The sequence below is a fragment of the Bos grunniens genome, chromosome 16 (assembly GCF_055505025.1).
Source record: "Bos grunniens cultivar Pamir isolate PY7600 chromosome 16, Bosgru_T2T1.0, whole genome shotgun sequence".
Taxonomy (NCBI): Eukaryota; Metazoa; Chordata; class Mammalia; order Artiodactyla; family Bovidae; genus Bos; species Bos grunniens.
The window spans coordinates 54,064,705-54,088,629 of NC_141180.1; the positions used below are offsets into that span (position 1 = coordinate 54,064,705).

Genomic DNA, 23,925 nt, shown 5'->3' on the forward strand with positions numbered 1-23,925 from the left:
GGCTTGACAGAGTCCAACACAGAGCAGTGGGGCCTAATGCAGATTTTAAATATTACTGTTACTTTTTTACAGCTTATCTATATAATGAAAATGATGTCCTTTACACAGCTTTGTGTCACTGTAGTTTTACTTTTATTTTCATTACACACTGTTCAAAAATGACAACTGAAAGGTCCAGAGTGAAAATTCGGCTTCCCATATATTTCCATCTATTCTACTGTTTCCTTGCAACCTTTTTAAATTCCATCCAGTATTTCTTTATGCAAATTCAAGCAAATCTTAAAACATAGTCTAATACGTATCTCTTTTTTGCCTTGAAGATAGCATTCAGGAAATACTGTTTGGCACCTTGCCATTATTTGTCATTATTTCACTTAATAAAATGTCTTGGAGATCTTTCCAAGACAGTGTATGAAGGGCTTTGTTCTTGTTTTTTTTTTCATTTTTATTTATTTTTTGGCTGCACCTCAGGCTATGTGGGGAAAGAAATGGCACCCCACTCCAGTACTCTTGCCTGGAAAATCCCATGGACAGAGGAGCCCTGTAGGCTGCAGACCATGGGGTCGCTAGGAGTCAGACACGACTGAGCAACTTCACTTTCACTTTTCACTTTCATGCATTGGAGAAGGAAATGGCAACCCACTCCAGTGTTCTTGCCTGGAGAATCCCAGGGACAGAGGAGCCTGGTGGGCTGCTGTCTATGGGGTGGCACAGAGTCAGACACGACTGAAGCAACGCAGCAGCAGCAGCAGCAGCTAAAAAATATAGTTCTTAGGAGAGCTTCATGTGAGTTCTCACCCTGTGAGAGTCCTTGGCTCCCACCAGAGTCTGTGCTCGTGTGCAGTCCAGGAGCTAACTTTCTTTGGAGACATCATTATAGGATGAAAGATTGGGAAGTCTGTAATGCTAAAGGTTCAGTTGCTCCAGGTAATTACTCACAGTGTCGTATGCATTTTGTTGGGTGACTCAGTCTCTGCCAGAGAACACGGTGGTTTGCCTTCACACATTATCAACTGCGGGTCTGGTGATGAAACAGCCCCTAGACAAAAGGCCTCCTCAGGCCTAGTGCACTTTGGTGCACTAAGAAGGGGTCCCCTTCAGCCTCAGCCTTTCCATGCTCCATCTTCCTGGCAGAGCCCACACTCACCAGATCTAGCAAGGGCCACACACGCAGTGTCCCTCCAGTATGAGGGGATCTAGGGGCCTCACCGTGTCATGAGCGAGTAAGTTGTTAAGTGTGGGATTCCCTGTAGGGCATGTCTGTGGTGCCCATTTCCGGCGAAGGCTCATGGTTGGTGCATCACCCAGGGAACTGCAGGCACCTCTCTGGTCCCTCTGCTGTTTGTCCCTGCACTGTCTGTCTCTCTCTTGTTGACCCATGCGTGTCCCTCTGAGGCCACAGAAACAGATCCTGTCCCACCATGAAGTTCATGTTTCTGGCTTCATTCACCTCATGCAATATGTCATGACCATGCACCACGCAGAACTCCTATGGTCACTAGCTTCAGAAGTCCAACTCAGTCAACTTAAGGAAAAAGAAGTTGTTGGCTCATCCCATTGGACCATGGGAAGGGAAGGGCTGCGCTGGCGTGGGGAAGGCTGGGTCCAGGGATCTAGGTGTTCCTGGAGCTCTCTCTGCCTGTCACGTCTCCGCTGGTCTCTGTGTGCCAGCTCCACCCTCTCCCGTGCCAGGCAGGCTCCAAGCAGCGGAAGAGATGACCACTAAGGTTCCAGATGTCAACTTGGTATGATAATGAACCAGCTTTGGTTTAATCTCAGAAAAAGCCTCTGGTCTGGTGGTTGGGTTCTTGGCCCACTCCTTGGGGTCTTTTAGTCGGAGGGGTGAGGGACTCTATGGTTGGTTGGGTCATGGGCTTGCTTTTGTGACTGCAGGCCTTCCCCCCAAATACTTCTTGGAAAGGAGGCGGCAGTGGGCCGGCAGGCATCAGGTCTGGCCACACTTCACTCTCCCCACCCCAGGTCACCCCTGCTTTTCTGATTCATTGGCCCTGCCCTCTTCTCTCCCCTCCCCCAACCCCCCGCCCCTGAATCCACCACCCTGCAGCGCTCTGGGAAATGCTCCTCCCCACCGTTCTGGATCTGCCACCAGCAGTACATAGTTCACAGCTGGAGTGCAAAGAGCCCTGCAGGGAGACCTGGGTCTTCACGGTCTGCCTGTGGCCGCACCACTTCAGTTAACACAGCTGTACAGTGGGGATATAATCAAACCCAGCCTGCCTGGTGGTTGTGATGGGTAGGGAATTGACACGGCTCCTTGTCCTCCCAGCAGTGGGCAGTAAGTGGGGGCGGAAGTGGATGTAATAACCCTGGGTGCCCTGCCTATACGCACCATGGGACTGACTCTCTTCTGCGTCTCTATAATCCACAGTGCCTGGGGGTGTAGCAGGGCTCCATGAATGTTTACTTACATCTGATCTGTTTTCTAAAGCCTTTGCCTTGTATCAGTATTAAATCGTGGAAACAGGGTAGCCTAAATCAGAAGCTACCTGTGTTTTTACTTCCTTTATTGCCAGTATCACTCTTAGCAATCAGGCTGGATCGGGCATTTGGAATATATTTGGAATAAAAAAATCCCATCCTGAAGTTGACAACATGTCTTTATTTTTCAGTTCAGTTCAAGTCACTCAGTCGTGTCCGACTCTTTGTGACCCCGTGGACTGCAGCACACAGGGCTTCCCCGTCTATCATCAACTCCCAGAGCTTGCTCAAACTCATGTCCATCAAGTTGGTGATCCCATCCAACCATCTCATCCGCTATCGTCCCCTTCTCCTGCCTTCAATCTTTCCCAGCGTCAGGGTCTTTCCCAATGAGTCAGTTCTTCCCATCAGGTGGCCAAAGTATTGGAACTTCAGCTTCAGCATCAGTCCTTCCAATGAATATTCAGGACTGATTTCCTTTAGGATGGACTGGTTGGATCTCCTTGCAGTCCAAGGGACTCTCAAGAGTCTTCTCCAACACGACAGTTCAAAAGCATCAATTCTTAAGTGCTCAGCCTTCCTTATGGTCCAACTCTCATATCCATACATGACTACTGGAAAAACCATAGCTTTGACTAGATGGAACTTTGTTGGCAAAGAAATGTCTCTGCTTTTTAATATGCTGTCTAGGTTGGTTATAGCTTTTCTTCCAAGGAGCAAGCATCTTTTAATTTCATGGCTGCAGTCACCATCTGCAGTGATTTTGAAGCCCAAGAAAATAAAGTTTGTAACTGTTTCCATTGTTTCCCCATCTATTTGCCATGAAGTGAACTGATGGGACCAGATGCCATGATCTTAGTTTTTTGAATGTTGAGCTTTAAGCCAATTTTTTTCACTCTCCTCTTTCACTTTCATCAAGAGGCTTTTCTCTTCCTCTTCACTTTCTGCCCCAAGGGTGGTATCATCTGCGTGTCTGAGGTTATTGATATTTCTCCCAGCAATCTTGATTCCAGCTTGTGCTTCATCCAGCCTGGCATTTCACATGATGTACTCTGAATATAGGTTAAATAAGCAGGGTGACCATATACAGCCTTGATGTATTCCTTCCCCAATTTGGAACCAATCTGTTGTTTCATGTCCGGTTCTAACTGTTGCTTCTTGACCTGCATACAGATTTCTCAGGAGGCAGTTCAGGTGGTATGGTATTCCCATCTCTTGAAGAATTTTCCACAGTTGGTTGTGATATACACAGTCAAAGGCTTTGGCATAATCAATAAAGCAGAAGTAGGTGTTTCTTTGGAATTCTCTTGCTTTTTCAGTGATCCAATGGATGTTGGCAATTTGATCTCTGGTTCCTCTGCCTTTCCTAAATCCAGCTTGAACATTTGGAAGTTCATGGTTCACGTACTGTTGAAGCCTGACTTGGAGAATTTTGAATACTACTTTCTAGCGTGTGAGATGGCTGCAATTGTGCAGTAGTTTGAATATTCTTTGGCATTGCCCTTCTATGGGATTGGAATGAAAATGGACTTTTTCCAGTCCTGTGGCCACTGCTGAGTTTTCCAAATTTGCTGGCGTATTGAGTGCAGCACTTTCACAGCATCATCTTTCAGGATTTGAAATAGCTCAACTGGAATTCCATCACCTCTACTAGCTTTGTTCGTAGTGATGCTTCCTAAGGCCCACTTGACTTCACATTCCAGGATGCCTGATTCTAGGTGAGTTATCACACTATTGTGGTTATCTAGGTCATGGATATCTTTTTTGTATAGTTCTTCTGTGTATTCTTGCCACTTCTTCTTAATATCTTCTGCTTCTGTTAGGTCCACACAATTTCTGTCCTTCATTGTGTCCATCTTTGGATGAAATGTTCCCTTGGTGTCTCTAATTTTCTCGAAGAGATCTCTAGTCTTTCCCATTCTGTTGTTTTCCTCTATTTCTTTGCATTGATCACTAAGGAAGGCTTTCTTATCTCTCCTTGCTATTCTTTGGAACTCTGTATTCAAATGGGTATATCTTTCCTTTTCTCCTTTGCCTTTAGCTTCTCTTCTATTCACAGCTATTTGTAAGGCCTCTTCAGACAACCATTTTGCCTTTTTGCATTTCTTTTTCTTGGGGAAGGTCTCGATCCCTGCCTCCTGTACAATGTCACAAACCTCTGTCCATAGTTCTTCAGGCACTCTGTCTATCAAATCTAATCCCTTGAATCTGTTTGTCACTTCCACTATATAAAGTGTAAGGGATTTGATTTAGGTCATACCTGAATGGTCTAGTGGTTTTCCCTACTTTCTTCAATTTAAGTCTGAATTTGACAATAAGAAGCTCATGATCTGAACCACAGTCAGCTCCTGGTGGTGGTTTTGCTGACTGTATAGAGCTTCTCCATCTTCAGCTGAAAAGATATAATCAATCTGATTTCTGTTTTGACCATCTGGTGATGTCCATGTGTAGAGTCTTCTCTTGTGTTGTTGGAAGAGGGTGTTTGCTATGACCAGTGCATTCTCTTGGCAAAACTCTGTTAGCCTTTGCCCTGCTTCATTTTGTATTCCAGGGCCAAATTTGCCTGTTACTCCAGATATCTCTTGACTTTCTACATTTGCATTTCAGTCTTCTATGATGAAAAGGACATCTTTGTTGGTGTTAGTTCTAGAAGGTCTTGTATGTCTTCACAGAACTGTTTAACTTCAGCTTTACTGGTTGGGGCATAGGCTTGGATTACTGTGGTATTGAATGGTTTTCCTTGGAATTGAAGAGAGATCATTCTATCATTTTTGAGACTGCAACCAAGTATTGCATTTCAGACTCTTTTGTTGACTATGAGGGCTACTTCATTTCTTCTAAGGGATCGTTGCCCACAGTAGTAGATATAATGGTCATCTGAATTAAATTCACCCATTCCAGTTCACTGATTCCTAAAATGTTGATGTTCACACTTGCCATATCCTGTTTGACCACTTCTAATTTACCTTGATTCATGGACCTAACATTCTAGGTTCCTAGGGAGTATTGTTCTTTATAGCATCAGACTTTACTTCCATCACCAGTCACATCCACAAATGGGCATTGTTTATGCTTTGGCTCCATCTCTTCATTCTTTCTGGAGTTATTTCTCCACTCTTCTCCAGTAGCATACTGGGCACCTACCAACCTGGGGAGTTCATCTTTCCAGTGTCATATCTTTTTGCCTTTTCATACTGTTTGTGGGGTTCTTAAGGCAAGAATACCAAAGTGGTTTGCCATTCCTTTCTCCAGTGGACCACATTTTGTCAGAACTTTCCCCCATGACCCGTCCGTCTTGGGCGGCCCTACAGGGCCTGGCTCATAGTTTCATTGAGTTAGACAAGACTGTTGTCCATGTGATCAGTTTGATTAGTTTTCTGTGATTGTGGTTTTCATTCTGTCCACCCTCTGATAAGGATAAGAGGCTTATGGAAGCTTCCTGATGGGAGAGACTGACTGTGGGGGAAACTGGGTCTTGTTCTCATGGGTGGGGCCATGCTCAGTAAATCTTTAATCCAATTTTCTGTTGACGGGCAGGGCTGTGTTCCTTCCCTGTTCTTTGACCTGAGACCAAACTGTCCTGGAGGTAATGAAGATAATGGTGACCCCCTTCAAAAGGTCCCAGGCACACACTGCCTCACTCAATGCCCCTGACCCTGCAGCAGGCCACTGCTGACCCATGCCTCTGCTGGAGATTCCTGGACACTCACAGGCAAGTCTGGGTAAATTTTCTGGGGGTTCTCAGTCCCTTTGCTAGATCCCCAGGTTAGGAAATCTGTTGTGGGTTCTAGAACTTTATTAACAGTGCAAGAATTTCTTTGGTATAATTGTTCTGCAGTTTGTGGGTTGTCTTTATTTTTCAAGGATTTCAAAGTTCACGCAAACCAGCTTGTTGGCATTCTCAGATCACCAAAAGTACTTAGGTCCCAGGGACATCAGGAATGACGTTGTCCTAAGGCCCTGTGGTGGCTGTGAGTAAAGGAACATGGGGAGAAAGCCAGCTCCTTCTGCTTTCTAGATCTTGTGGCCCCCAGGAGAGGACTCTGCTCTGAGTCAGCCTGTCTCTCCCAGGCTCAGCAGAACCACGCAGGCCCACCACCCTCCCCATCCTGCATCCTCAAGTGGGGAAACATTGAGTCAGGGTATCACTTATGCCTACAGTTGTCAAAGTGCAACAGGACTTTACGTGTCTTTGGGCATCTTTTGTGCCCTGCTGCTCTCAGGAATGAGGAGCAGGAGATTTTCTTCCTTAACAAAGGAGAGACAGAGACTTGAAGAATTTAGATAGGAATTAGCATGCTTTCTGAATAACAAATGTGAAACTATGTTTATCTAGGCTTTTGATCTAGTGGTGGTTTATTTTCCATTTGGAGCAGGATTAGTGAGGGAGCTAAACTTTCCGTTGAAGGGTTTGGTGAGTATTGGGGTCTCTCTTTTTATCCTGCTATTTTCCACTCTCCGACTTCTCTGTGTGTGTGTGTTCATGTGTTCTTATCTCTTCCTTTCTCTAGTGACTTGCTTTTCCTCTTCACCTTTATGAAATTGATGTCTTTTTCATCTTTGTTGTATTTCTCAAGTAGGGTTTTTATATTTGATATTTTTGTTTCAAAAAAGGAATGACTGGCTGGTTTCACTTGTCTCTATAGGCAAAAAAGAGTGAACAGGGACACCTAAATCCAGGCACCTTCTCTGATGCAACCCTTGCATCGATTTTTCTCTGTGAGTCACACTTCCCCCACCAAGAGAGGCCTGCTCTCCTGCAACAGAGGCCAGGCCCCCACAGCCCTCAGCAGTTGGGGCTGATGTCAGTATCTTCACAGGCATTTTTCTTGATACCTTTTGATCTGTAGCATCCTTTGAGGGCTGGGGCAAAGTAAGTCAATTCACTAGTTACTTTTAATGAGAAATCCAGGGAAGCCTCAGAGAACTCAAAGGGACCAGAGCCCCTCATTGGTTCTGGAGAGTACAGGGTTAGACTTCTGCAGATGACAGTAACTTGTAGCCCAGTCATTAAGTGACATGGGGAAGTTTGCTTTTGTTAGTGGTCTTCTCCTGCTTTCAGTGATTCCCCTTCTTTGTGAAATATCTTTCCCTCTATTTGATCCCTAGTGCTTACTGTCCTCATGTTTGGTCCCGCTAACACCATTGTCTCATCCACTCTGAGAAAAGGGCCCAGGACAGCCATTTACACTTTAGTATGAATTTGAACCAATGTATTAAGGAGGATTTGTATGTAGAACAGAATCTTAAGAGCATGAAAGAATTGGACTCTTACATCTTTAGTTACACTAACCCTCACTAAGTTATTTCCTTTTGGTATGAATGCAAGCAGTGAAGCACAGTAATAGAAATTACGGATTATATTCATATTACATTACGATTGTTGCAAATATCTCAAAATACCACTTATATTCATCTTACTTCATAATTATGCTATTTATTAGACCCCACTCCAAATCTTTTATATAGAATATTAATAAAGAAGTAGAAACCTTAGTATAATTTTAAAACATATTTCAATAATAGTTTCAATATAGTTTCTGTAGTCCTATATTTTATTTTATCCATTTAGAAATATTATCCTGGGATCAGATCTTGATTTCACTAAACTGCCAAAGGGTCCAGACATAGGAAAGATTAAGAACTCTGCATTACTAGGATATTAGGCTGCTTCTACCAGGAGTAGATTTCTTTTTGCAGCAAAGGGAATTTTGTCAGTGCCCTTCAGTTTTACTAAGAGAGGTCCTGACTATCTCTCACTTCTTAAGAGAGATGCAAAAAGTGCAGGCCAGCCTCTGAGTCCCTAGGGAGACCCACTCTTGCCCTGGAGGTTACTAAACTGATAAGGAAGTGGCAAGTGGTACCAGCCAGTGGAGGAAGTGCTTGTCGAGCTCCGCCTTGGCTGAGCAGCCTGAGGTTTGGGTCTGAAAACCCAGTTCAGAGTCTGGCTGACTCCTGCTCAGAGAGGTGGTGGCAGACACATTGGGTCGGCCAGAAAGTTTGTTCAGATATTTCTGTAGCAGCTTACGGAAAACCCCAAACGAACTTTTTGGCCAACCCAATACTTCTGTCCTATATTTTTAGAGGACCATAATTGTAGCGTCATCCACAGACCCAATAGGACCCCCACTGTTAAGGCCCGACTTTGTGCCTCAGGGAACTCCCATCTCTGGGTTAGGTCCCCACATTTCAGACACCACCCCAGGGCCCAAGGACAATTTCCCCATCAGGCACCGGCTGTGAGTCTTGGGTTCCTTCCACCCTCTCTGGCTTCTTAGGGGGCACACCGCTGCCCCCCCAAATGAGGCTGGTCAAAGGGCATCATTCCAGAAGCCCGGGGGCCGGCGGCAGACAGGGTCATTGACGGAGCACTGAGGATGCTACATCGGGTCCCCAAGCCTGCAGGGAGCCTGTGTGTGCTGTGTGCAGGGGCTCCTCACCGAGAGCAAGCAGCTGAGCTGGAGGCCACCTGGTGCACGAGCAGGAAGCACGAGGCTACCGGCTGTGCTTGGGCCTCCATGAGGTTTGGTTCAGTCTGGGGGCGTTTACTAGAAGCTTCTGCAGGTGCATCTGAGCTGCAGTCCACAGGTTATACCTTTGGTTCCCACCACCCGCAGGACAGAAACATGGGTCCTCCTTTCCCCTCCTCTGCTCTCTCCTCCCACATGAGCTGGTCCTCCCGGAAGCAACACCATGCCACCTGCTCACTGGAAGGACAGATGCTTCCTTTGTTCTAAGAGGCTGCACTGATTTGAAGACAGAGAACAAGCAGTGTCTCCATTGCCCTGGTTTAAGCCTTTTACAAGCCCTTCCCAGATGCCTGTCTCTTTCAGGGACTTTCTCCTGGCCCTGCCAGTTTCTGTCGCCTCCCTCTTGCCATCTTGCCCTTTTGCCTGCTCCTCTAGGCCAGGAGTAGGTAACAAGAGAGAGCAGTGGTGACTGTGGCAAGCTGGAGACCACACCCTGCACGACAGGGAGCCATCCCCCAGCTTGAACGGGATGGTACCCAAGGAACCAGGAGGCTAACCCTGACTGCCCTACCTTCAAATGCAGCCCCCTTGTGACTCTCACTCATCCCACCTGGCTTCCTTTTCCTTCATGGCATATATATATGCCACCAGGCACATGGATTTATTTAGCTTGTCTACCCCACTAAAATGGAAACTCCATCACATGGAGGATTTCCACCCCGCCCACTGTTATATCCTTAGGGCCTAGAATATTGCTTGGCACAGAGTAGATGCTTAATGAATATTTGCAGAATGACTACAGGAATTTTGGCTGGATTTGGTAGTTTTTAAGAGAAGCCAGAAATCCGGTTGTTTATGTGAAAGCTCCCAGTTCAGACACACTCATCACTATGCCGGCCAGCACTGCCCAAGCCCAGCAGATCTGTGAGCCAGTTGTGACTGGTTTATCCTCTTTTCTGTACACTATGGCCCTACTGGGCTCGAGTTATGCCATTGGCCCTTTGGATTTTCTGCATTCTAATCAACTTTTACCCTGCTGAGCCTCTTGAACTGCTGCTCAGCATCCTTACTCTCGTCTTCGAAGAAACCCTATTCTTTTGTAGACCAGCCCCAGGCATGCCTGCCCTGGCTGCTGCTGGAAATTGCTTTCTCTGTGGTCCCCTGCCCAGAGACCTGGCCAGGGTCACCTCTGCCCCTCCTCCTAAGAGCTTTGATTCCTTTCTGTCTCTTTTTCCATCTTTTTGCTCTTTGTCATTGTCCTCAGGATGTTTCCCCAGCATAAAAATACCTTGTTTTCTGTTGACAACACCCTACTGGGCTCCAGGCACTTTATATCTGAGCTCACTTACCTGCTCTCTTTTTTTTGTTTGTTTCTTGGCTGTGCTGCATGGCGTGTGGGATCTTAGTTCCCCAACTGGGGACTGAATCTGTGCCCCCTGCAGTGAAAGCACCGTGTCTTAACGACTGGACTATCGGAATATCAGGAAGTCCTTCCACCCTATGTTTTAATATGTGGAAGGCCATCCTCATCTTGTGGAGACTCTCCTTTAGGCTGTGTTTCATGTTTGTCGCACTTTGAGGACCCACAGGTACATTTGAAGCCCAAGGATCCCAGGACCGATCTGGGGGTGCCACACCGTTTACCATCGTTTTTGGAATTAGGCGTTTGATAAGCCATGGACTCTGCTTCAGGCTTCCTAGGTGGCACTAGTGGTAAAGAACCCAATTGCCAATCCAGGAGATGTAAAAAAGCAGGTTCGATCCCTGAGTCAGGAAAATCCCCTGGAGGAGGACATGGCAACCCACTCCAATATTCTTGCCTGGAGAATCCCATGGACAGAGGAGCCTGGCGGGCTACAGTCCATGGGGTTGCAAAGAGTCAGACAGGACTCAAGCGACTTAGCATGCATGGGTGCTTATTCTTCCTCAGCACAAACAGTGAAAGATCACTTTTTACCTCATTGTGTTTCAGCCTGGGCCAGAGCTTGTGATGAATCTTTAGCACTTATCTTTTTATTTCTCTCTCCATTGGAACCTGGCTTCTGGCGTTTGAATCCAAAGGGTATTATAATTAAACTCAGTAAGCAAGCCAGTTCCTGGAAACTAGCTCTGAGATGTATTTACATAAGCCCCAAATGTATTTACTTACTGATTTTTTTCCCCTCCTTTGAATCAATTTCATTTTTATAATCTATATAAGAAATTTCCCCTTCTAAATAGCATTTAAGTTATGATTTGAAACAGGGGGTTTGGGGATAGGATGACCTCAAGCAGTGTCATGTTATCAACCTTATTCCTTCAACAATAGAAGAAATTAGATGAGAATTGGCCTGGGGCGGGGTGGGGTGGGACTCCCTGAACAACTAGAAAGAAATTCTGAAATAATTTAAATAAGTTCCCTCAACTATGAAGAGTTTTCTTTTTTCTTCCCCACTGATCACTTTGAAGGTAAAGCAAGATGGCCTCTGACTCAAAAGATGACCTGCCAACCTTTCCCATTTTCTTCTTCTTTTTTGATGCTGCATTAACTCTCTGGGATGCTCTGAGCTCCTGGAAGCTGAAGACCAATCCCCCCACCCCCATCCCCTTGCCCAGAATTACCCTGTGCCGAATGTAGTGATGGGTTCTGGCTGCGTTGGGTGCCCAGCTCTGCTGTCAGATGTGAAGGCTGCCTTCTGGGTAGTCATGGGAACCAGGAGTGGCGATGCGAGCTGACCTATGGGGGGAGCCGCAGAAGTGGATTATTTAGTGTGCTTTATTATATATACTGCAGCTTGAAAGGAGTGATTTTGAGGATGTAAAAATTATACTTGCCATAAGGAATCACGCCACCATTGTTCAGAAAAATACCGATAGGATTTGGGGGCTAATCCTGGAAAATGTATTGGTGATATTCCTCCCAGGGTTACCCCAGTATCCCACCCCCTGCTTCTGGACATTCAAAATACTAAGGATTGACGTGCTCTGGGATCCTGCTTCTAGAACAATGGTACCTTGCTCTAACGCAACCATAAAGTGAAGATGTTGCAGTAAGGTGTGCTGCTGCTAAGTCGCATCAGTCTTGTCTGACTCTGTGTGACCCCATAGACAGCAGCCCACCAGGCTCCCCCGTCCCTGGGATTCTCCAGGCAAGAACACTGGAGTGGGTTGCCATTTCTTCTCCAATGCATGAAAGTGAAAAGTGAAAGTGAAGTCACTCAGTCGTGCCCGACTCCTTGAGACCCCATGGACTGCAAGCCTCTCAGGCTCCTCTGTCCATGGGATTTCCCAGGCACGAGCACTGCCGTGGGGTGCCACGGCCTTCTTCAGTAAGGTGTGCTAGGTTCTTCATTTACAGGCACAGCAGGAGGTGCGGATTAGGTGGCAGATCCAGGGGTGGTTGACAGTGGGATGCTCCCAAGAGTGAAGTGATGTATGTCTTAACAGACATTTAAATCTGTCACAATCAGGAAGAACTTTCACAGCTCACTCCTTCATTTTACCCAGGTTAAGTGTCTTCTTTGAACAAACTGGCACTGTGTCTCCTCTCCCAGTGAGGAGGGCTTCAGGCAACAGAAGGAATATAAGCAAGGGTCCTTTATCTAGGAAAAGTAGGACATCGGGGAGGACTTGAAGGAAAGTGGAGGGGCTGCAGCCCAGACGGAGCAGGGGCACAGAGGCTGGGGGTGGAAAGCAGGGAGCTGCCGGACGGTGCAGGGCCGTGACGTTGGGGGAAGAATTCGGGGCTCTGGTCCTGGGCAGTGGGCCCATGGGGAAGCTTGTCACCCAGGGCAAGTTCCACCAGGTGTGCTGCAGTAGTGGGGAGAGTGGAAACACCCTTCGACAGACGAGCTGCAGGAGGAGAAACCCTCATTATATGAGGATGAGCTGTATCAGAAGAGGCCCACCTTCATCGGTAAATAGTGTCTAAAAAGGTTTGGTGTATGCCACTTTGAACAATGATACAAAAAAATTCTGAAAAAATGTTTTCTTAGATTTTTGCAGCTCTCATGCAATAACTGCAGCTTTGTGCTAGATCTTAGAATGAATCAACTGTTGGCTTCTTTTCCCGGCTTGTGTTTTTATTTGATCTACAAGGACGGTCCTTTCATCCTTTTTCTTTCATGGGCCTCACAAATCCAGGTACTTCCAAAAGGCCATGTTAGATCTCCGTGACTATAGTTTTCTTTTTTTCTTTTTTAATGTATACAGTTTAATGAGTTTCGAGACAGCATACACCTGTGAAACCATCACCACAATCAAAGTAATATCTCTCACCTCCAAATGTTTCCTCATGTTCCTTTGTTTCATTTTATTGACTTTTCTGGTAAGAACATTTCACATGAGATCTACCTTCTTAAACTCTTAAGTGCACAATAGACTATTGTTAACTGTAGGCACCATATCAGATATAGTATGTCCTGTAGCAGATCTCTAGAATTAATCTTAGACAACTGAAATTTTATACCAATTTAATATCTCTCCACTTCTCCCTTTCAATAGACCTTGGCAGCCACCAAATGGCAAAAATTCAGTCTTTTTAATAGCCGCAGAGTATTCCATTGTATGTATCGGCCCCATCATCTTATATCCACTCATCTATTGATAGATATTTAGATTGCTTCAATTGTTGATTTTTTTAAAGAAAAATATTATTTATTTATTTGGCTGTACTGGGTCTTAATTGTGGTACACAGAATCTTTAGTTAAGGCATGCAGCAGCTAGTTCCTTGGCCAGGGATCAAACCTAGGCCTCCTGCATTCAGAGCTTGGAGTCTTACCTGCAGACCACCCTGGAAGTCCCAGTTGTTGACTTTTGAGGGGTGTGTTTTTTCTGAATAAAAAAAAAAAAAAAAAAAGACAAGGCCATGGGATGTGACACCTTCCACTTCTCCCTTGACTTTTGATGCAGAATCATGGAAACGTTCAAGGCTTCCCCACTTTCCCCAAGGTCCACCTCAATCCTTTGATGCTTTCACTGTTCCCTTGCAGCGCCCACTGTGCCTGGAACCCCGTCTTCTCTTCCTTAGCTGTCACCGCTGTCACTCTGCCAGGTTCTTTTTGGGTTTGGTTGAGGAACAGGCCTCCAAAGTCACTTTCATCAATTTTATGAAATCCTGCAAATGAGCCTCTTGCCCAGACATCTAGGGCATAACATTTCATATGGTGGGATAATTCCATTTGCTTTGGCTTCTGAGGGCTCTGCGGGGTGTGGGAATGCAGTAGGCTAATCATCTTGCTGGGCTAGACCTGACTCTGACACTGACTGACCTTGAGCTGCTCAGGGCCTCAGTGTTACGAATCTGGAAAGTGGGGACTAGATGCCTGCCTCACCCAGTGCAGAGCTGGAAAGGTTCAAAGGCAGGAAGATACCCTCCTGCTGTGGGGAACACTAACAAGGACGGGGGCACTTATGCGATTTCAGGGAAACTCTTGGTAGATGAAAGGCTGAGTCTGGAATGCCTTTTCCTCTCATTTCCATTTCGTAAGAACTCACAGAAACCATCGGATTAATCTACCTCAGGACTTGGCAGGATTTATTGGGGACGGGATGTGCACAGTCCTTTAGCCCACAGTACACCCACAGGTTCCAAGAAGGTGCAGGCACTTGACACGAGATTCACATTGGGAAGTGCTAACGTTGCATGGACCCGGGCAGAGAAGCCAGATGTAGGGCTCATGTCTGCCGTGTGAATGTGACCTGTTCCCGGATGTGTTTCCTTTGACCCAGGAAAGAGACAGCCGCAGACAGAGCCTGAGAGCCCCCGGCTGCTATTCCAGGAGGCACAGAGGCTTCTGTTTGGCCTTAGAAAGGCCAGTGGAGTCGTCGCATCTGAGCAGAAATGTTGCTTATTGTGGGAGACTTCCTGAAAGTTCATCTCAGGCAGCCTCTCTGGAGTCTCTGGGTTTGGCACTTAGCGCATGTCTGAGATCTAAAGCTGCTTTCATCTTCCTCAGGAGCCCTGCCTAGCGAAGTGGGGGACTACACTTAGTCCAGTTCAGCCTGAAACTTTGTCCAACCCAGTAGTTGAAAGAGCCTTCTTTGGTATAGCTTGTTCCCTTGGGGTAACTGTTTAGCCTTCCAGATCGCTCTCCTCTGCCCTCTCCTTCCCAAGATGGTGATGGAGGCCCAAGATGGTGCCAGAGGCCCGGTCGGCTGGGGCCCCGTGTGCAGACTAGCTGTGTCTGCCAGGGTTGCTCAGCCTATTTCCTGCCTGCACTGGCCTCTGCCTTTTTTTTTGTTGAGGTCACAGGGGAGCTTGGGGGATTTTCTGAGAGTCAGCTCATGGCTCACCACATTCTTAATTCTGTGGAGGCTGCCCACTCCCTCTGTGGTGTAGAAGATTCCCCACAGTGGTTTTCTCTGAATCCCAACTGGGGAGGGTCCGAGAGACACTGTCCTCTGGGCTCATCTCACTCCATTCGGGCCCCTGCTCATTGCTCTGGAGTTTTAAAGCCCACCTCTTATTGCTCATCCCTCTCTGCCCTCCCTGAAACTGTATTGGTAAATGGGGTTGGGGTAGAGAAAAGCTGGCTTACCCTCAGGAGACCATTAATCAAGATACTCCAGAGACCCTCAAAAATATGTCTGCTGTTACATGTACATCCGTATGCATCTCTTATATTTTTTATGTCCTGATGTCCTCTCTACCTAACTAGAAGTTGCTATTTATGTTTAAACATCCCTTTTGCTACAAATAAGTTCTTTTTGCTCAAATGATCCTGTACGATAAATTGTGAGACATAAACCCATTTTACAGATTAGAGAACCGCAGATCACAAGAATTAAAGAATTGCTACACGTTACTTGGCAGGCAAAGTGGGGCCTGAGAATTTAAACCCAGGCTTTCTGAGGGCAAAAGCCATGCTATTTTGACTCCTTTAAGCTTGCTGGCTCCCTGAAGGCAGGGGTCATGTCTTTTACATCTCTCTTGTCCCAGTGTCCTACACCAGCAATGCTTGCTAAGTCCTGGTGAGTGATGACTGACATACAGGACATACTCCCTAAACTTGAGGGAAGGGAACCTCACAGAGATGTTTTCCAAGGAGGGCTGGAGGCAGGTATGAGGTGGGGGAGATATACTAAATGATTCAAAGAGGACTGGAATGTCAATGGAGGGTTCTGGTAGGATGCAGGGAGTGTGAATGTGGCTGATTCATTCATTCCCCTGGTCCTGTGCACCACCAGACCAGCCTGGGCAGGCACTGCTCCAGGGAGGGAGTGATGTGGCTTGGGGGAGCAGGGAGCAGTTTACAATAACGTCAGAGTAAACAGGACCCCTGAGGATGCCAAAAGACCCTTGCAGAGCTGGAGCCAGACTCTCCTGGGCTGGCAGGCATCTGTGATCCTGGGCCAACCCTAGAGAGGGGGTTGGAGGCTAGGATGGAGGCTGGCCACCGAGGCTGCAGAGAGGGGGTGAGGGGACCCAGTGGCACTGATGTCGTGCAAGTTCAGGAATGTCTAGCTTTGCCTTGGCCTGCAACAGTGAAGGTTGGCGTCTGTATGATTTGCAGAAAAGAAGAATGGTAGAATGATATAGCTCAGGAGGTCTGCAAGAGGTCAAACAGTCACTCTTCCAAATCCAGGTAGAGGGGCCTAAGTCTAATCATGCTATGCCTGGGATCCTGAGATGAGCAAAGGCTGGAAGCAGGCTAAGATGACACCCTACTCTGGCTTGGGTGCCAACCTTGAGGAGCAAGTCAGAGCTTTCCTTTGGGTGTTAACAATTTTCTTTAGTGAAGACAGGTGTGAAAGAAGGAAGGGGGAAGAAGAAAGTGGCTTCCAGAAGACTCTAGGAGTAATGGACTAAGGAAACATCGTTATCATTCTCGTCAGTGACATTTTCATACTGAGCCATTGTTGAGAACTGGAGACATATGCAAAGCCATTTTGTCCAACCTTCTCCAACGCAGACTTCCCTCACCCCCCGATTTTGCTGTGGATGTTCTGGCTCATGAGGTCTCAATGGGGGTGGGAGATGATCCTCCATCCCCTATCCCAGGGCATGTTGGCAGTGTCTGGAGACATTTTTGGTTGTCCTGCTGGGAGGCAGGTGGTCCTGGCACCTGGTGGGCAGAGCCCAGGGGTACTGTTGAACATCTACAGAGCACAGGATGGCTGGCAACACAGAGCCATCCAGCCAAGTGTCAGCAGTGCTCAGCTAGAGAAACCTGCTCTGGCTGGATATACTATGTTATGGGAGATTTTTTGTTTTTAATATTTTTCCTTTAAAAATGTTAAAGTAAGTTGATTTGTAATGTTGTGTTAGTTTCAGTTGTACAACAAAGTGATTCTGTTTGAAGAATCATAAATAATATATATGTATCCTTTTTCAGATTCTTTTCCATTAGGTTGTTAGGTTCCATTATGATGTTGAATATAGTTCTCTGTGCTTCCATTATGTCCTTGTTGTTTATTTTATACATGATAGTGTATATCTGTTAATCCCAAACTTACAGGAGCTTTATTAACTAGGATGCTGTGCTGTGCTTAGTCGCTCAGTCATGTCCGACTCTTTGCAACCCGATGGACTGTAAGCCCATCAGGCTCCTCTGTTCAAGGGGATTCTCCAGGCAAGAATACTAGAGTGAGTTGCCATGCTCTCTTCCAGGGGATCTTCCCAACTCAGGGATTGAACCCAAGTCTCCTGGACTGCAGGTGGATTCTGTGCCATCTGAGCCATCAGGGAAGCCCAAGTATACTGGATTGGGTAACCTATCCCTTCTCCAGGGGATCTTCCTGACCCAGGAATTGAACTGGGGTCTCCTGCATTGCAGGCAGATTCTTTCCCAGCTGAGCTACCGGGGAAGCCCCTATTAACTAGGCTAGTAACTCTAAATTCTCAATCTGATTCTAGTCTTATGCAGCATGAATGTATGCTGTATTATTTCTCCTGGTTCAAGATCTCAACTGCTAAATGGGCTAAGTTATGAGACTTTCTTGCTCGTAATTAAGGTATGAGTTTTCAGATCAGGCCGGCCAGAATGATTTCATTCACTGAAGCATTGTATGCTGAGGTCTACGAAGACAGGAGCTCACTGCCTGCCTCCAGTCAGCTTTTGGTCTAGCCAGAGAGCTGGGAATTGTCAGCAAAGCGAGAATGGCCACAAGCATGTGCGTATGTACTTCAGTTCATCCAAGAAGGCAGGAGTTGAATGCAGAGGGCGGGAAAAGGCCTGTCCACCCATGGGAGGGAGGGGAGGAGAGAGGCGTCTGCGATTGCTTGGTGCTGATGTGCAGAGTGAGAACAGCAGCCCGAGTGTGAACCCCTGCAGCCATCTTACAGCGAGGAGCGGACGCAGGAGGCCTCAGCTGTGAGTAAGGATGGGTTTTTAGGAAACAAGCACACAGAGGCGCGTCAGAGTCTCTGCATTACATTCAGATATGCGATCGTCACGCATTCTGTATCTTTCTCGCTTCTCTCAGCTTGCTGGGGAGCCCCAATTTCCACTGACCGTGAGTGGGAGGGACCCGGCAACCGGCCAATAAAAGGTATTTCTGCCTCAGCCTGTTTCGGGTTCTTGTCCCTTTTGGGTAAATGCTCCTCCTTCAGTCTCTCTATTCGGGTGATTTTTTTTTTTTTTTTTTGCTTCTTCAGGGCTGGCCCCTCTCCAGCCTCCCCAGGACGGCGCCTGCACGGAAGGAAAGGCCAAATGTCCTCCAGGCTATTTGAGGAGGGTGGCTGGCCCCTGTGTCTCCCTGGTTTCATGGAGCTGGAAATGGTGTGCGGTGTGCGGTCTGTGCCGCTGGTGCTGTTGGGGTCTGGTGGACCTTCTTCCCTGGCTGACCCAGGCTTGCCTCAGTATGCTGGCACACCTCCATGGCCCTGAGCCAGGCAGTCACCCATGGCCTCTGTGGTGGGATTGACCTGCCTTCTCTTCCCTGCCCTTAGCCCTGATGGCAGAGGAAGACTTGAGGGTGCTCTTTTTTTTTTTTTTTTAAAGCATATTAGTATTTTTATTTATTTGGCTGCAGCAGCTATTAGTTGTGACATGCAAACTCTTAGTTGTGACATGTGGGATCTGGTTCCCTGACCAGCTGTCAAACCCTGGCCCCCTGCACTGGGCGCGTGGAGTCTCAGCTGCTGGAGCGCCAGGCAGTCCCTAGAGGGCGCTCTTTACCACCTTCTCGCATCTCCCCGCGCACGGCCCCCCCACCCCCACCCCCCAACCCCGCCAACCCCGTGCTCTCGGTGGTGCCATTTTTATTCTGCTCCCCGTGTCCTCGGTGGGAAACTGGGCATAAATCCTCTCTGCTCTGGCTTCCTCTTTAAAACTCTCTGTGGTTTTGCTATTGTTGCTGCTCCAGCCATTGGTCAACCTCCCGGTGGAAGAGGAATGATGACAGGGGTTCCAATGTCTGACCTTTTCTCTCTTTTTTTCTCTTCCTCTCTCCTCCCGGTAGCCCAGAAGCATCTCCACTTCTTCCCTTGATGCTTGAAAAATTCGTTTAGATTATAGCCCCAGTTCATGATACCTAGGGCTTATCCTAACACTGGGTGTTTAGATCATCCAGCTTTGATGGTAACATGTAAATGGAATTTTTGAATTTGGAGTTTTTCGTTTGTTTGTTTTTAACAAAGCCTGACTCAGGATTATTATTTCCTCAGTGGCTTAAAACATGTTTTTCACAAAGCAGGGCAGCAGCTCCATTATAATGACTGGGGTCTACCTGCTGTTTGCTAGAGCCCTGAGGCCTGCTGATGCAATGAGTAGGAAGTTTGAGTGGAGTAGAAAATAAGTCAGCTTATTATTTTAATAAATATTAAACCTATTAGAGTGGGAAGAACAAAGCTTGGGTGGTTCCAGGCTTCCCATGAGGACAGGGATGCAGGAGCCGTTCTCTAGCTCCCTGGTCGGTGACTCTCTAACCGGAACCTGCCCTCGTTGGAGAGTGGCTGGGGAGTAGGGCCTTGACCATCAAGATTCTTTCCCAGTTTTTTCTGTCATCTTTTTCACCACTAAACTGAGATTCAAAAGCTGCTCGGTTGCTTTTGGATATTAACATTGTGCTCAAAGATCAAGCTGTGAGTCCACGGAGGAGAAGTCGATGTATATGTGCAGGTGTCCAGGCAGATCCCCAAACACATCTCTGAAATGTTTTGAGCGACAGCATAAACGTCTATCCTCCCAAGAGGGTTCTCGGAAGAGGAACACGCTCATTTGGATCTGTGCCTTAGAGAAAGCATCTTGGTGATGATTGTGCATCGATATCTTACGGAGCCCCTGGCAGGCATCCCAGAGCCCCGGTACCCGCTGCATCTCCTCTCAGCCCTGTGCTGGCAGACCCGGGGAAAAGTCAGGAATGAGGCAAATTAAGAACAAATTAAACTCTCCTCCAGCTGGGCAGCCCCTTTGATGTCAGCAGCTGAGGGACACTTTGTGTCCTTGTGGTGAATTGTAACGTCTAAGGAGTACGTCTAAGGTGGGCCGTTGGAAGCAGCCTGTCTGGCAGCAAGAGCATTGGTATCAGCAGAGAACCAAGGCAGCAACTCGTTGTGAAGGGAGGTGTGCTCAGATCTCTGCGAGAGGCCACCAGCCTCAGGGAGGGTTGCCTGCGCCTCTGCGGTGGTCTTCCCTTGTCTCCCTCTGCCCTCTGGCTCTAGAGGCTGAGGCCCCCGATACTGGCAGAGCTGACTCTTGTCACGTTCAGGGCATGTCCTCGTTGGGCTCCACCTCTCCACACACCAGGGATGTTCAGATGCAAACATGTGAGGTGCTGCTGGGAACTTGCACAAGAACAAAAATGTGAATCATTGACTCATTTGGTCATGTATGTGCCGGCTAAGTCACTTCAGTCGTGTCTGACTCTGCGACCCTCTGGACTCCTCTGTCCCTGGGATTCTCCAGGCAAGAATACTGGAGTGGGTTGCCATCTCCTTCTCCAGGGGTTCCTCCTCCACCCAAGGATTGAATCTGCGTCTCTTATGTCTCCTGCATTGGCATCTGGGTTCTTTACCACTAGCATTACCTTCACATATTTACAAATTTTTAAAAACTCTTAAACATTTTTTAAGTTATAGTTGATTTACAACTTTTGTGTATAGCAAAGTTATTTGGTTATACATATATAAATTCTTTCTCATATTCTTTTCTACTATGGTTTATTACAAGGTACTGAATATGGCTCCCTGTGCTATGGTAGGACCTTGTTGTTCATCTGTTTTATTTAGTAGTTTGTATCTGCTAATCCCAAAAGTCTAATTTATCCTTCCCCATCCCCCTTTGGTAGCCATTAGTTTGTTTACCATGTCTATGAGTCTGTTTCTGCTTTGTATATAAGCTCATGTGTATCATATTTTAGATTCCACGTATAAGTGAAATCATATGATACTTGTCTTTCTCTGCAAACATTTATTTTTATTCATTAAACATTGAGTCCCTGCTATGTGTTGGCTACCTGCTGGGGATGCCAAGATGAAGGGATCCATGTGCCTGTTCTGAGGAAGAGATACAGAGGACTGGGCGGGAGATGGGGTGGGGACGACGGTGAGGAAGCCAGTCTTGTTCAAGTGGCCCAGAAAGGTGCTGGGGGCTCTGGGGATGGAGCACATGGAGCACCGAGGTGCGTCAGGAATTGGACAGGGAAGAGCTTGTGCACTGAGAAGTCCTGGATTGGCCAAAAAGTTAGTTCAGGTTTTTCCTTAACAGCGTACAGAAATCCAAGTGAACCCGATATAAACAAGCGGAGAAGGCAATGGCACCCCACTCCAGTACTCTTGTCTGGAAAATCCCATGGATGGAGGAGCCTGGTAGGCTGCAGTCCATGGGGTCACGAAGAGTCGAACACGACTGAGCGACTTCACTATCACTTTTCACTTTCATGCATTGGAGAAGGAAATGGCAACCCACTCCAGTGTTCTTGCCTGGAGAATCCCAGGGACGGGGGAGTCTGGTGGGCTGCCGTCTATGCGGTCGCACAGAGTCGGACACGACTGAAGCGACTTAGTAGCAGCAGCAGCAGCAGATATAAACAAGGTCTTTGGGAAACACAAAGAAAAAGAGGTGACCTGCGCCTGGAGGATGAGAAGCATCAGGGAAAGCTTCATGGAGGAGGAGAAAGGGGATGGTGTTACAGCAAGGACTCTACAAGCCGGGGGGATGGATGAGTGAACACGTGCGCTGGGAAAGACCAGGGCATGATGTTTATGCAGCTCCGAGTTCATCTGGAGACCAGACTCACGGTGGGAGGACAGTGGGAGGCAGGCAGCGGAAGTAGAAAGGAGGCATGTCGTGAAGGGTCTTGATGCTCCATTAGTTTTTATCTTGCTCTTGAGCAGTGGAGGAAGTCGAAGATTTCTGAGCAGAGGAATGAGATGGTCACCTGTGTTAACAGGAAGAAGGCTGGAGTGAGAGAAGGGAATATGTTATTTTATCTACTCTTTGGAAGTTGTCTTTGAACGAGGTACTGGCCCCCTCGAGTCTTCTTTAATGAGAAGCTGCAGTCTCAGGCCTGCTGTACCAATTTTTATCTCCTCTGGCTACTGGATCTGGTCCCACCTGGAGGCCCTGCTGCTTTAGGGAAGAGGGCATTTGTCAGTGAGAGTGGGAGGCAGGGAGTAGGCTGCCTTCTGGGTCAGAAACGCTCTTCAAAAAGTAACTGTGTGAGAGAGGGAAAGAGAGAAAATACACGAGCCTGGTTGGGTAAAGGTAGAGGGAAAGGAATTACTATGGGACCAAATCAGAAACCTCTCTGTTGAGAGAGATGAGGGCAGGTAGACCAAAAGGCTTTCTGGGATGAGCTGGTGATGGAGCTGTTCTGAGCAGGTGACAGATGCTCGGAGGTGGGTTCCTGGCCCACTATTCACTTACTGCCTGCTCAGATAGCCTGCATCTGAGAGAACATCTTGGATTATGTATGCAACCTGGGCCACAGCATTGAAAGAAAACAGGGAGTTGGACAAAGTCCTCAGAGGAGCTCTGAAAGGTTGAAAGGACTTCCTCTGAAGATAACCTGAGGATGTTGAGATTTTGTTTCTGTGGACAAGGTGAAGGCTGTGACACGCAGGCTGGGTTTTGGAGCCATTTGAGTGGGATAGGAATGGGACAAACTTGTCACCAAAGCCTAGACTCCTAGAAGTAGGGCTCTGGAACAAAACGGGGAGGAGGCAGCTGTTGGACTGGGAGGATGGACTTACTCGTTCATGCAACAAGCAGCACACATGGGACATTGAGATCTCAGAGACTGGTGTAGAATAAGCAGGTAGATGGATGTGGCACAAGTGTACATCAATTCCAGGATGCTAGATCCACCCCAGGATGCTAAAGTCAGTAAGGGGTCTCTGGGGCCTGTGGTTCACCTTTGGAGTCAACACCATGGGGGATTAAGATGCCCTCCAGGGAGGCAGTGCTCAGGGGCTTGGGCATGGGGGTGTCCTGACTTGTACAGAAAGCATTTTTCTGTTTTCTTTTGCATTCACTTGGATCTCCAAAGTGACCAGCGCTGAGCCCTATCATTTTTAACCTCTCTTAATTTTTATTTGCTGTGCGTAAAAGTATGATAATTTCATGCTAATTAATATCTCAGGAGTGTTATAAGCAATGAGAGATCAAGCCTGTCATGGTGAGATGTGAAACGTAAAAGGGCAATCCTCCAACAGACACGAAGAGGCAACTCTGTTACCCAAGGCCAAGGAGCAAGGAACACACACACACACACACACACACACAGACCCCTGCACTCACCACATCGCTTCAGTGTTTCCCCCAACCAAACGTTTCCTCTTTTTAATATTTATTTATTTGGCTATGTCGGGTCTTGGTTGCAGCATGTGGGATCACGCAGGATTTTCATCGCATCACATGGGTTTTTCGTTGCAGCGCATGGACTCTCTACTTGTGGCACGTGAGCTCAGTAGCAGTGGCGTGTGGGCCTAGTTGCTCTGAGGCATTTGGGATCTTAGTTCCCTGACCAGGGATCAAACTCGCATCCCCTGCATTGCAAAGCAGATTCTTAACCACTGGACCACCAGGGAAGTCCCCCAGATGTTTTCTTAACGTTGCTGTTAAGGAATGAAAGAGGCTGGTTTTTGCTTCT

The 23,925-nt window shown here is 47.2% G+C and overlaps 1 protein-coding gene across 9 annotated transcripts in view; it reads left to right on the plus strand.

The window, feature by feature from the left end:
* The window catches only part of CAPN8 (calpain 8), a 103,066-nt gene that overhangs the window by 12,069 nt on the left and 67,072 nt on the right, over window positions 1-23,925 (plus strand). The gene's annotated exons all lie outside the window — the stretch shown is intronic.